This window comes from Macrobrachium nipponense, chromosome 3 (genome assembly GCF_015104395.2).
Source record: "Macrobrachium nipponense isolate FS-2020 chromosome 3, ASM1510439v2, whole genome shotgun sequence".
Classification (NCBI taxonomy): Eukaryota; Metazoa; Arthropoda; class Malacostraca; order Decapoda; family Palaemonidae; genus Macrobrachium; species Macrobrachium nipponense.
The window spans coordinates 25,646,159-25,659,008 of record NC_087202.1 but is presented as its reverse complement, the minus strand read 5'-3'; the positions used below and the strand labels follow the sequence as shown (position 1 = coordinate 25,659,008).

At 40.3% G+C, this 12,850-nt stretch overlaps 1 protein-coding gene across 7 annotated transcripts in view; it reads left to right on the top strand.

The window, feature by feature from the left end:
* The window catches only part of LOC135221664 (fibroblast growth factor receptor 3-like), a 206,729-nt gene that overhangs the window by 98,108 nt on the left and 95,771 nt on the right, over positions 1-12,850 (top strand). Inside the window, exon 1 of one of the 7 annotated variants that reach the window (XM_064259365.1) lies at positions 4,101-4,489. The exons of the other annotated variants lie outside the window; for them this stretch is intronic. The gene's annotated coding sequence lies outside the window, so the exon portion shown is untranslated. Of the gene's footprint in view, positions 1-4,100; positions 4,490-12,850 lie in introns of those variants that run through there. 7 annotated transcript variants of the gene reach the window in all.

The following is a 12,850-nucleotide window of genomic DNA, read 5'->3' as shown; positions in this document are numbered from 1 at the left end:
CGAGGTATTTCACACTTTCTTGCTCATCTTAGTCAAGAACTTGGGGGGGTAGGTGGGCGGGGGGGGAGGAAGGGGTACCCCCCCAGAAGAGTAATTATTGCATTGATCCTCGGCGTCGTAATTCAACTCGATTTATCAAAATAATTATTGATAATTATTTTTTTCCACATCAGATTATTGTGGTTAATCGCCGGGCAGGCGTTGCTATCAGCTGATCGTCGGTTCATTATCAGCTTAATTATTATTCCAGAACTACCAAGCCAATTAACCTCTTTTTTTTCTGTTCCGTTCACTTCACTGTTTTTCCCTTCTTTTATTTCCTATTGTTATTATTATCTCTAAATGGCGTTTTTCCTTCTTGTGTTATATCCTTGTTTTCTTTTAGTATTGTACTGAAATGGTATTTATCTATATATATTTATTTCTTAACATTCATATTTTTATAATTTTCTAATTGTATATTTAGTAAGGATTTTGACCAGTAAAAGAAGGAGAAAGGGAGAATAACCGCTAAAGTTTTGCTTGTGTGGAGGGGGAGAGAGAGAGAGTCGGATAAAAGGTCTCTTAGGAAATCAAAAGTTTCGGCCGTGTGAGTGATGGGATGGGAATCAAGCCGAGAGTTGATCTGTTGGGCATTTAATTCTGGTTTTTTGTCGCATTTGTCGAGCTGGAGTTTTAGAAACAAGATATAATTATGGAAAAGATCGGTTTTGTTATAATATTACAGAAACGAGCGGGAGTCTTAGAAACAAGATATAATTATGGAAAAGATCGGTTTTGTTCTAATATTACAGAAATGAGCTGGAGTCTTAGAAACAAGATATAATTATGGAAAAGATCGGTTTTGTTATATTACAGAAACGAGCTGGAGTCTTAGAAACAAGATATAATTATGGAAAAGATCGGTTTTGTTATAATGTTACAGAAATGAGCTGGAGTCTTAGAAACAAGAGAGAATTATGGGAAAGAATGGTTTTGTTATAATGTTACAGAACTAAATAATATTGATAGTAGTTAAGTCGCTGAGTAAGTTTTCATTTGTCTGCAACGATAGAGGATAGTCAGCATTAGACACAGGTTTTGTCATTTTTTTTTTATCTAAGGCACTGGGTATATCTTGCTTATTATTATTATTATTATTATTATTATTATTATTATTATTATTATTATTATTAGTAAAGCTCTGAACTTGTTCGTGTTCCTTTTATTTTTCTTCATCGGCAGTTGACCTTGAACCATTTTAACAACCTCGAAGACTGTAGCGAAATTTTTGATATTAAAACATGAATGTTCAAAGAAGAAGTTTCTAACCACTGCAGTGATTTTGAATGAGCGAAAAAAAATGCACCCTAGTGCTCCTGTATCAATCGATTTCCACATGACGGGTTATTTAATATTAGCGTTATAATTATAGCACGCAAGATAACTAATAGTGTTTAGGCCTGTACTTAGAATATATGTGTATATATATAATATACTGTATGTATGTCTGTATATGATATATATATATATATATATATATTATATATATATATATATATATATATATATATATATATATATATATATATATATATATATACTATATATATATATATTTGTATCTTTTGTGATTTTAAGCATATATATATATATTATATATATTATATATATATATATATATATATATATATATATATATGTGTGTGTGTGTGTGTTGTGTGTGTGTGTGTGTATAATAAATGTATGTTCGTGCGTCTGTATAGTATAATCCGAATGTCTCGGGCACAAATTTAATATCCTGTACGGCAATAACAAAACTTAAGATCCCTTCCCACGACTTCCTCCAAAACCAAAGGCACATCAAAAATGTGATCGATGGGCAGTGACAGGCAAGAGGAGACGCCTGGGTCAGATGAGATCCGCAGAGGAAGTGCAGTCGCTCCCCGCGGAAGAGCCGCTTGAAAAAGGTTCCGTCGGAAAGAAAGAAGGAAGGAAACTCAGCCCCGTTGTTTGTCCTTGTACAGGATATTATACACTGCCGACCTGCTGCTGCTGCTGCTGATGGCGGTCAATCTCCCTCCTCTGCTATTCTTGGTGTCCTTCCGGATGCCCTTCCGGGTGTTCCCTTCGGCGTCTCTTTTAGATGTTCTTTTCCAGTCCTCCGCCTTCCTGTTCCCCTCCCTCCCTTCCCCTTTGTCGTCCCTTTCTTCTTCTTCCTCCCGGGCACCTCTCTTCTTCCCTTCCCTCTACCCACCCAATCACATCTTTCACGTTTTCTCTCTCTGTTATAGTTAGTTTTCATTATAGGTTAAACCGACCTTATTCCCAGCACGGGTTCCTACTTTTGGAGAGCCTGTAAATGCCACTTGCCACTTCTTACGCCCCCCCCCCCCCCACCCTTGTCCTCAAAGCGATATCCAGGGGTATTTTATGATTGGTTTCATTCCTCGTCTACAACGGCCATCGCGTTCATTTAGTTCTCAGGAGTAAAGAGGAAAGGTGGTTTATGGCTCTCTCTCTCTCTCTCTCTCTCTCTCTCTCTCTCTCTCTCTCTCTCTCTCTCTCATTATAACCTTATGAGAGCAGGCAAACTTTAGAAAATCATAGTGGTTTATAAGGTACGTTTGAAAAGAATTTGTACATTTCAACTTGACTCATATATGGCTCAGAATTCTAATACATTATTAGTATAATTATTAATCAATGAAAGTCTTCATATTGAAGAATATGGCGGACATCAGTCAACCTGTTTCAGCTTTTTTTTTATTATATATTTATGATAAGTCAAATGGAAATTGGAAGTTGTAGATTTAAAGCATTTCATCCTATAGATTCAGATTTAACGTTACATTAAATCTCAGTTATGTTCCTCCGCATTCATATGATTACACCAAATGAACTGCATATTTCTGTAGGGGTTGAAAAATGAGTAATGAGACTGGTTATAGATATATGCACACTCATGTGCTTGTATGCACTGGCAGTGACGGTGAGGAATTTACTATAATCCACAATTGTATCTCAGCGTTTCATGATGGTGGTAACGTGTTCGGTAAATGATGTTTGGAAGTGCTTCATCCAGTAGCCTGCATGGTTGCATGCTGCTCGATGATGTGAGATGGCTCAACAATGGAGTTGGTAATGACACTAAGATGTCATCGTTTTTTTTTTTTTTTATCTAGATAAGATAATGTCCAAAGGTAGATAAGGCAGTATTGCGTCCATTTTTAGACATATTTAGGAAAATCGTTTAATCCTGATATTATGTTTATTAAACAGGTAATTATTTACATGTTACTACTTTATAACAAATACAATGGGAAAGATATGTAAGTGAACTCTACACACTGCATGATGTAAAAGAAAGGAACTTTATTTGACGTAATCTAAATTTCCTGCTGTTCGGCTCAGGTTTAGAAATGGATTCATTACAACTTTAAAAGTTCCCTTTAGTGGTTGAGAACGAACGACCCAGCCCCCCGCAGCACACAAACACACACACACACACACATACACCAAAAAGGGAGAGAAAAATTGCCGGAATCAAATATCAGTAGATTTGTAAGAACTGACCAAGTGACCACCATTAAGGCGAGTGTCGGACATCGACTGGGGACTTTTAGTTCTCGCAGAGAATAAACCACCGAAACGGACAGGACCCTCCAATCACGAAGCAGATCCCCTTCCCCGGAAGTAGGGGGTCAGATTTTAGGGGCCTTTACCCTAGTTTCCCTTCACCCGTCTCCCCCTCCCCTATCTGGGTTTCGGTCTCCAATCAACGTCAAGGCTTTTGAGATGGAGGGGAGGGGGGGAAGTGGGGGGGGTTAGGGGCGCGGGGGTCTGGGTATCTTAAGATATAGAGGGAGCCATATAGAGTTAGGTTACTCGTGGATTTTGGAGTGACGGCCCGATGTGGCTTTCTCAGTCTCATGCTCCTTTCCCTCCTCCTGTCACCTAGCCTCCTTCTCCCTACCAAATAACGCCCCCCACCCCCGTACTTCCCTTCCCCCCACGCCTCAGACGCTCGATGGGGACACCATCTTGCCCAATCGTCATCCTCGATGCCACTCTTCTTCCCAGACATTTCGAGGACTCGGTCAGTCAGGCTGCGACGCGCACCCATCTTCACTCAGTCTTGTGGAGGATATGTTGGCGGAAGGATGTACGTTAGTCTTTCGCCACCGGGAGGTCACAGTGTTTGTGCATAAATGCGGCTTCAGGGCGATCATGTGAATGAAACGGAATCCCATTCAACTACAGGAAGTTGTCCGGTACCCTGTGAGAAGTGTTAACTTGTGTGTGAAATATATTTCGATTGTTGTTGGCCCTAGAAGTAACTTAGCCTCGCTTGAGTCTAAGTTTTGTTTTCTGTGAAGTGTTTATTATTACACGATAGTAAAAGTTTACATCAAGAAAGGAGAATTGTGTGTGGATTTCTGTCGCGTATTGAGGATTACTAACCTGAATAGAAGTTTCTTTTAAGAAACTCAGGACGCGGCTGCCTTAGGTAAGTCGAAATTTCCTTGTGAAATCGTGGGAGTACAAGATTAGAATTTGTACGTGATATAATAATTTAAAGGTTAACGGATACACTTTTATGCAGAACGTCCGTGGTAAAGAATTTATCTACAAATGGCTTCGTGAGTAACAACATTAACCAAAATAAAACGGCTTTTGGTGTTGTTTTTAGTGCATATTGTATCCTTTTTTTTTTTTCACCGCTTCCTTTTAACCCTTGGGTAAATGAGCCCAATAGATTACCCTCGCCATCGGCCTCTTGTCGGGAAAGTTATGGGTGGCAGATATCCATTAAAAAAAAATAAAAAAATTGCCCCAATTTCTCTCAAGGTATATTCTGCATATTTAGGGACAAAGGATACAAAACGATGCCATTTTTTCTCCCTCTGCGGGCCGAGCCGTTATCAGCCTTGGGCAGTTCTCGGACGCCAGTTCGAAGGAAAACTTGGGAGTATTGAATTATATCTGATTGTTGTCATTAACCCGTCACGCTGAATTTAATTCAGGGGACCGGCACAACTCCCACACACCAAGCCTCACTCCACCCCACCCCCCCTTGTTTTTTTTTTCATGAAACGTCAGTTATAGGAATTACTGGACTAGATCTGAATGAGATTCAATATCTTTGCTATAATTTACGTGCCCCAGAGAGGCGCACACCGGACCGCTGTGTGTGTGTGTGTGTGTGTGTGTGTGTGTGTGTGTGTGTGTGTGTGTAATAGATGTACCAATAGCAGTAAATGTGACCCCTCTTTAGACAGTTCAATTAGTTCATTTCGACAATGATTTTGACAATAACACGAGAAATGTTGCAATAATTATAATATGTTATATATATGTATATGAGATATGTGTATTGAAACACACACACACACACACACACACACACATATATATATATATATATATATATATATATATAGATATATATATATATCTATATATAATGGTAATAATAAAAGGAACCCATAAAAACGCCAAAATATAGAAAGAAAGTACTATATTTCAGAGACTGCCGTCTATCTCTTCATTTCCTACCTGAAGAGAGACTGCAGTCTCTGAAATATAGTACGTTTCTATGTTTTGGCGTTATTATGGGCTCCTTTTATTAGATGGAATTCTGTTGTAACAGAATATATATATACACATACATACATATATATATACATACATACATACATACATACACACAAACATGTGGGTAATAATTTTGCTAGGCTAATTTTATTAGTGGAAAATCAAATAAATTTGTAATACATTCATGCACGACTATCTAGAAAAAATTCAATGATTTTAGTTCAGACCAGATGTGGGAATAATGAAAGAAAAGTACTAATATTTTACGGCGTTCGTAAACATAAATTATATATGAATGTGTTTACTGTTATCTAACAGTACATTATAAAGATAAAAAGGCCCATATAAACTAGTATATACACGTTGTAACTATATATGATGAATACCTCTGAATCCTTGGGTAAATAGTAAATAATTATGTATGTAGTACGTGCATAGATACCACCGGAGTATCCTGTAGTATTTGCATAATTCCATTATTTTGTCTCCCACCCATGATTACCCCTAGAGGTGGCGCCGATGGGGCGACAGCACCTTACCCTTACATCTTCCAAACCCCCTACACCCTCCCCCTCCTAAACCCCTGTCACCTATCCCCCCTCCCCTCCCCTCCCTTCCTATATATACTGTGCTGTTGCTTTGCGATAACGATCTACGACGTCATGGTTGGTTTCAATGGAGCCTTCGGTGTTCTGATGTTGATCACCGATCGATTTTCATTCTGCAGTATAATGGCGACGTCATTAGGGCGGTTTTTTATGTAATGGTCAGAGAGAGGAGCTCGTGTGTGTGTGTGTGTGTGTGTGCATGCTTCTTTATTATGTTAGATGACAGTTGCTTCAAGATTTGTTGGGAAAACAAAACTCTCTCTCTCTCTCTCTCTCTCTCTCTCTCTCTCTCTCTCTCTCAACCCCTTTCTTCTCCTACCTTCTCTCTCTTCTCTTCTCTCTCCTACTTCTCTCTCTGAGGATTTTCCTCAGCACACAATAAGTGTTGTTTAATTTATTTGCTAAGAAAGAGTGAGACCTGTAGAATGATCTCGCCTTTCTGGAGGTGGAGGCCTTCCTTACAGAGAGAGAGAGAGAGAGAGAGAGAGAGAGAATGTCTGTAGAATGCTTCCACCTTTCTAGAGGTAGAGATAACCTCGTCGAGGCCTTCCTCAAAGAGAGAGAGAGAGGTCTGTAGAATGCTTCCATCTTTATAGAGGTAGAGATAACCTCGTGAGGCCTTCTTCAAAGATAGAGAGAGAGAGGTCTGTTAGAAGCTTCCATCTTTCTAGAGGTGAGAGATAACCTCGTAGAAGCCTTATCCTCAAAGAGGAGAGAGAGGGGTTCCTATGGTAGAAGGCTCCAATCTTAATAGAGGTAGAGATAACCTCGCGAGGCCTTCCTCAAAGAGAGAGAGACGGGGACAGTAGAAGGTCGTTAGAATAGGCTTGCCATCTTTCTAGAGGTAGAGATACAACTCGTCGAGAGGCCTCCTCAAAGATGGAGCGAGAGAGAGAGGTCTTGTAGAACTGCTTCTACCTTCCTTTTTAGATGGTAGGTAGAGATAACCTCGTCGAGGCTATTCCAAAGAGAGAGGAGAGAGGTTGTAGAATTGCTTCCATCTTCTTTTAGAGGTAGAGATAACCTCGTCGAGGCCTTCCTCAAAGAGAGAGAGAGAGAGAGAGAGGTCTGTAGAATGCTTCCACCTTTCTAGAGGTAGAGATAACCTCGTCGAGGCCTTCCTCAAAGAGAAGAGAGAGAGAGAGGTCTGTAGAATGCTTCCACCTTTCTAGAGGTAGAGATAACCTCGTCGAGGCCTTCCTCAAAGAGAGAGAGAGAGGTCTGTAGAATGCTTCCACCTTTCCTAGAGGTAAAGAGATAACATCGGCGAGCCTTCCTTCAAGAGAGAGAGGAGAAGGTCTGTAGAATGCTGCCACCTTTCTAGAGGTAGAGATAACCCCGGTCGAGCCTTCCTCAAAGAGAGGAGGAGAGAGGTTTCGTAGACTGCTTCCACCTTTCTAGAGGTAGAGATAACCTTTTAGTCGAGGCTTCCTCAAAAGAGAGAGAGAGAAAAGGTCTGTAGAATGCTTCCAACCTTTTCTAGAGGTTAGAGATAACCCTCGTCCGAGGCCTTTCCTCAAAGAGAGAGAGAGGGTCTGTAGAATGCTTCCACCTTTCTTGAGGTAGAGAATAACCTCGTCAAACCCGTCCGATTCCTCAAAGAGGAGAGAGAGGCTGTAGAATTGCTTTCACGAGAGAGAGAGGTCTAGTAGATGTTTGGCCACCTTTCTAGAGGTTTGAGATAACCTCGTCGAGGCCTTCCTCAAAGAGATAGAGAGAGAGGGTCTTGTAGAATGCTTCCACGCCCCTTTTTTTTCTAGAGGTTAGAAGATAACCATCAGTCGAGTGGCCTTCCCATCAAAGAGAGGAGGAGAGGTCTGTAGAATCTTGCCATCTTTCTAGAAAGGTTTTAGAGATTAACCTCGTCCGAGGCCTTCCTTCAAAGAGAGAAGAAAAAAAGAGAGAGAGGTCTTTAGTAACTAAGCTTCACCATCTTTCTAGAGGTTAGAGATAACCTCGTCGATAGGTCCTTTCCTTCAAAGAAGAAAGGAGAAGAGGTCTGTAGAATGCTTCCACCTTTCTAGAGGTAGAGATAACCTCGTCGAGGCCTTCCTCAAAGAGAGAGAGAGAGGTCTGTAGAATGCTTCCACCTTTCTAGAGGTAGAGATAACCTCGTCGAGGCCCCCTCTCAAAGAGGGAAAGGAGAGAGAGTCTAGAATGCTTCCACCTTTCTAGAGGTAGAGATTTAACCTCGTAGAGGCCTTCCTCAAAGAGAGAGAGAGAGAGGTCTGTAGAATGCTTCCACCTTTCTAGAGGTAGAGATAACCTCGTCGAGGCCTTCCTCAAAGAGAGAGAGAGAGAGAGGTCTGTATAATGCTTCCATCTTTCTAGAGGTTGAGATAACCTCGTCGAGGCCTTCTTCAAAGAGAGAGAGAGAGGTCTGTAGAATGCTTCCATCTTTCTAGAGGTTGAGATAACCTCGTCGAGGCCTTCCTCAAAGAGAGAGAGAGAGAGAGAGGTCTGTATAATGCTTCCATCTTTCTAGAGGTAGAGATAACCTCGTCAAGGCCTTCCTCAAAGAGAGAGAGAGAGAGAGAGAGGCGCGCCAGTCATTCCCAAGTGAAACTCCATATTGCAATTCAAGGGAGAATCAAGAAGATATAATTAATGTTGATGCAGAATCGAGCCGAGCCTCTTCAATCTCACCGATGGGTTTGACGTACTGCAGCGCTGATTAGCATATTCATTGATCAAACTGCTTTGTAATTTAGCCCTCTTGCCCCTTGCAATTGCCCGTGGTATATGTCTGCAAGATCTCTCCTCCTCCACGCTGGATATGACGTCTGTTTTCATGTTGTTATCTGTCATTCAGAATATTCTTTTGTTGATGTTGGAATTATGGGTGGTCGTGGGCGGGGGAAGAAATCGCGGACTGCTTCAGGATTTGTGTGTTTTCGTGCTTGAACGATGATAATAGTCGTCTTGTGTGTGTTTGCTTTTGGAGGAGTAATGCCCAAGTACAATACATGATATTGCGGTTTTTTTTCCTCACTATACACTACTGGAAGTTTGAGAAATTTTGACTATAGTAACGTTTCGTCAGTTGAGCTTCCCAGCGAATATCAATTCATTGCTGTTTTTTTTTTTTTTTTTTTTTTTTTTTTTTTTTAGGCCTCATTTCATTGCTCTGGAATCTCCAATCGATAACAACGTTTTGTTTGTTCGTGAATTGCAACGCTATGAGACCATTTTCCGGAATTGATTTGCCTCCATGGTCAGGAATTGCCTTTTAAATATTGCCATGACGTCATATGACATACTCTCCCTCCTACACTCCTCCCCCTCTCCCTTCCCCTTCCCCTTCCCCTTCTCCTTCTCCTTCTCCTTCTTCTCCACTCCTCCTGTGTTCCTTATTGATGGGCAATTGTGCCTGTGATGACCACGATTGTTCTAAAGCGCTTCGCGTTTTCAAAGAGTCGGTTCGTGTCTTTATTAGAGGGTATGGTCGCTATCAATTTTCGCCACTCCTTGCTAAGCTCCGTAATGCGAAAGATTCTCCTTCTATTGACATAAAATGAGAGAGAGAGAGAGAGAGAGTATGCTTTTGCGTGTTGGCAGACGTTTTTGGTAGTTTCGTGATGGGAAGTTCCCAAATATTTCTTTTTCCTCTTCTTTATTGTGAATATCATCCTGTAATTTTGTTGCTTAAGAATTAATTTATTAGAATAATTAAACTCTCTTGATGTTTGCAATACAGTGATTTGTATGTGTTTAATATTTACTTGAAGATTGTGTTGAACTCATTCATATGTATGTGTAAGTGCGTGTATGTTTAGCAGTCGTAAGATACTTATAATAGCAGCAGTAGTAACAGCAGTAAATATGAAGACGAATCATTAAAACGCACAGTATAAAACGACAAAAGTGCATAATACTTTCTGATTGCTATCAGTCATTGATATGCTCATAATGGTAGTCTTGGTAGTAGTATCCGACAGTTGTAGAAATCATAGTAAGCGCGCACGGCTTAGTAATCTGTTTACCGTTACTCGACTGCATCTCAGATAAAGATTTTTCGTTAGGTAGGAAGAGAGATAACTCCATTGACCACACACACCTGCCACTTACCGGTTTCGTGCTGTTTATCAGCGGTTGATTATACGAGGGAAGCGGCTCGGAGTCACGCTAGCGCCTTTTGCGTATTCCTCGGATGTTGGCGGCGGCGTCCGTTGCTTGCTTGGCCGCTGGTTGGGGGACTAAAGCCTCACCTTTGCTTTGGCCGCGCAAATGATGATTTTGAATCTTCGAATTGTTCACTGTGATTATTCAGTTAGGTCTGGTGCACCTTTGATTGTTGGATCATATGCTAAGGGTTCGAGTTATTTATTTGCTGCGCGTGATGGTAAGAGAAAGTCTGTTGGCTTTCTTCGATGGTAATGCATGATGCAGTCATAAGAGAAAGTACTGATTATCAACACAGCAGTATTTATATTCTGATATCGATATCGACAGACGTGAGATATATCTATGCTTAGTCTTCATTTGTTTATCTTAAGAAATTTCTACTTGATCATTTGTTTCTTTGATACATAAATAAACACTACGGCAGCCATTCATAGTAAGACCTCAGTTTACGCGCGCATTTCTTATCAATTTTTGTTTCCTATCAGCGTTGGTGGGAGGCAACGCCGTCAAGATAAGTCTTATCGCCTCTGGGAACATCTAGCCGATGGCCTGTTATCTCGGTCGTAATTGACTTATCGATGTGCGTTTTGTTATTGGGTTCTTTCTCGCTCTTGAAAGACCGTGAGAGACTTAATAAAAGGAGAGATCGTGTCTCTCCTGAGAGATATCTCGTGAGATGAACAGTTTTGGTATTCTCTGGATGCTGTTTCCTAGCGTCGCTGGCCGGGTGTTGGGTATAAACTTTTTTATTCTGTGCAGAATTATTATTATTATTATTATTATCATTATTATTATTATTATTATTATTATTATTCGTGGGTGTAACAGTAATAATATGCTGATTAATTTATCCATATTCTAACACCTGAGATAAATCTTAATGATTACAATTTTTATTAATGTTTAACATTATGGACGAAAGTATCATTAGTTTGCATTTAGACTTGAATTGTAATCATTTTTATATAAAAATCTTTAGGCTTGAACAGTAATCATTATAATTTAAAGTCTTAATGTATTGGTTTGAAAGAAATGAAAGAAACATGTGGAGGACTCATGACGAAATCATCTTTGAAACTTGGATACGCCCATGAGCTGCGTTTTGACCCCAGGCGAGGTTGACCCATTTCGAATGGCTTCATTGAAGCAAATCGGAGGACGGTCCGAGTCAGGCCCCTGAGGGCGAGAGAGGTCTTGGTTAGAGGTCACACCTCAGCATGACTCGTTCTTGATCGATTGACCCCCGTAACGATCGAGACAGCAGCAACTCCTTTTCGCCATTTCCGAGATGGAATGACGCAGGTTCGATGCAGTATACCATTGGCCTCCTCCGCCTCCTCCTCCTCCTCCTCCTCCTCTCTCTGACCGGCACAGAATTTTTCCAGAATTCAGGGAAATGGAGAACAGGTTCAAAGTGAGAGAGGTATATTTAAGACTGAGGAAGAAGCTGGTCTTCATCACGAGATGTGATTTTTTTTATCGTTGCCAACTAATGATTCGCTTTTCGTCCTTTTTCATATTTGGTTCTGTGGTTCTTGTGAGGGGGGACACTTGTTGCTTTAGGCATGTAGGATTAATATGTACGTCTAGTTGAAGGAATTGTGAATTCGGTTTATAATGTAAAATCGATCAGTAACTCAGCAGTCCATTTCCTCACACTCCGACCGGCAACCGATAGATTAGGTCAACAGTTAGTTTTCATGTTTGATTTTGGTCGTTGGGTAACGAAGAGAAAGACATGTGATGAAAAATTGTTGGCTAATTTTACAATATTATTATTTCAGTAGATGAAATCTGTTCACATGGAACAATCGCACAGGGGCCATTGATTTGACATTCAAACTTCTAAAGAATGTTGGTTTCAACCGCCCACCGCAGACCCCACACTGCAGCACACTGATCATGACGCAAAGCCAGTGATTTTCCATCGCTCTCGGGGAGACGCGAACCCGCGACATCTGAGTGGCAGCAGCAGCAGCTTCTCTTTCGCTTAATTTTAGTGTATTGTATCATACTGAACACCTATCTTAGAAGCATTAATTATGACATATCTTCACGTTTTGTTTTGATTATGTAAATCTACATCAATAATAATCTGTAATCACTCTTTTGAATTTTGCTATTTTCATATTAACGAATGTGGGCGATGAAGAACTTCATTCGAACAAGTTATTTCTCTTTACAGAATGACAGTCTTCAAAGTTAAACGAATGTCTTTTTATTAGCATAGATACATCACTGATGATATTAACAGTCGTAGCAATTTGGTATTACTGAACTAATATCTTTATTAGTTATATTGTGTCACTAATAACGGATTGCAACTGAAATATTGACGATGATAACACAAGAATTCATTGTTAGTCCTGTAGTGCTTGTTGAGTTCCGTGTTTTTGTACCTCTGATCAATATTGATGTCGTTGACACTTGATATTAAGAGACTGAAAAATACCTTTGAAATATTCGTTTAGTCTGTTCAGTACTCACTGACTTGCGCTACGCTTGTATGGGTTTTAATAGAGGAGACACCCTTTTCTCCT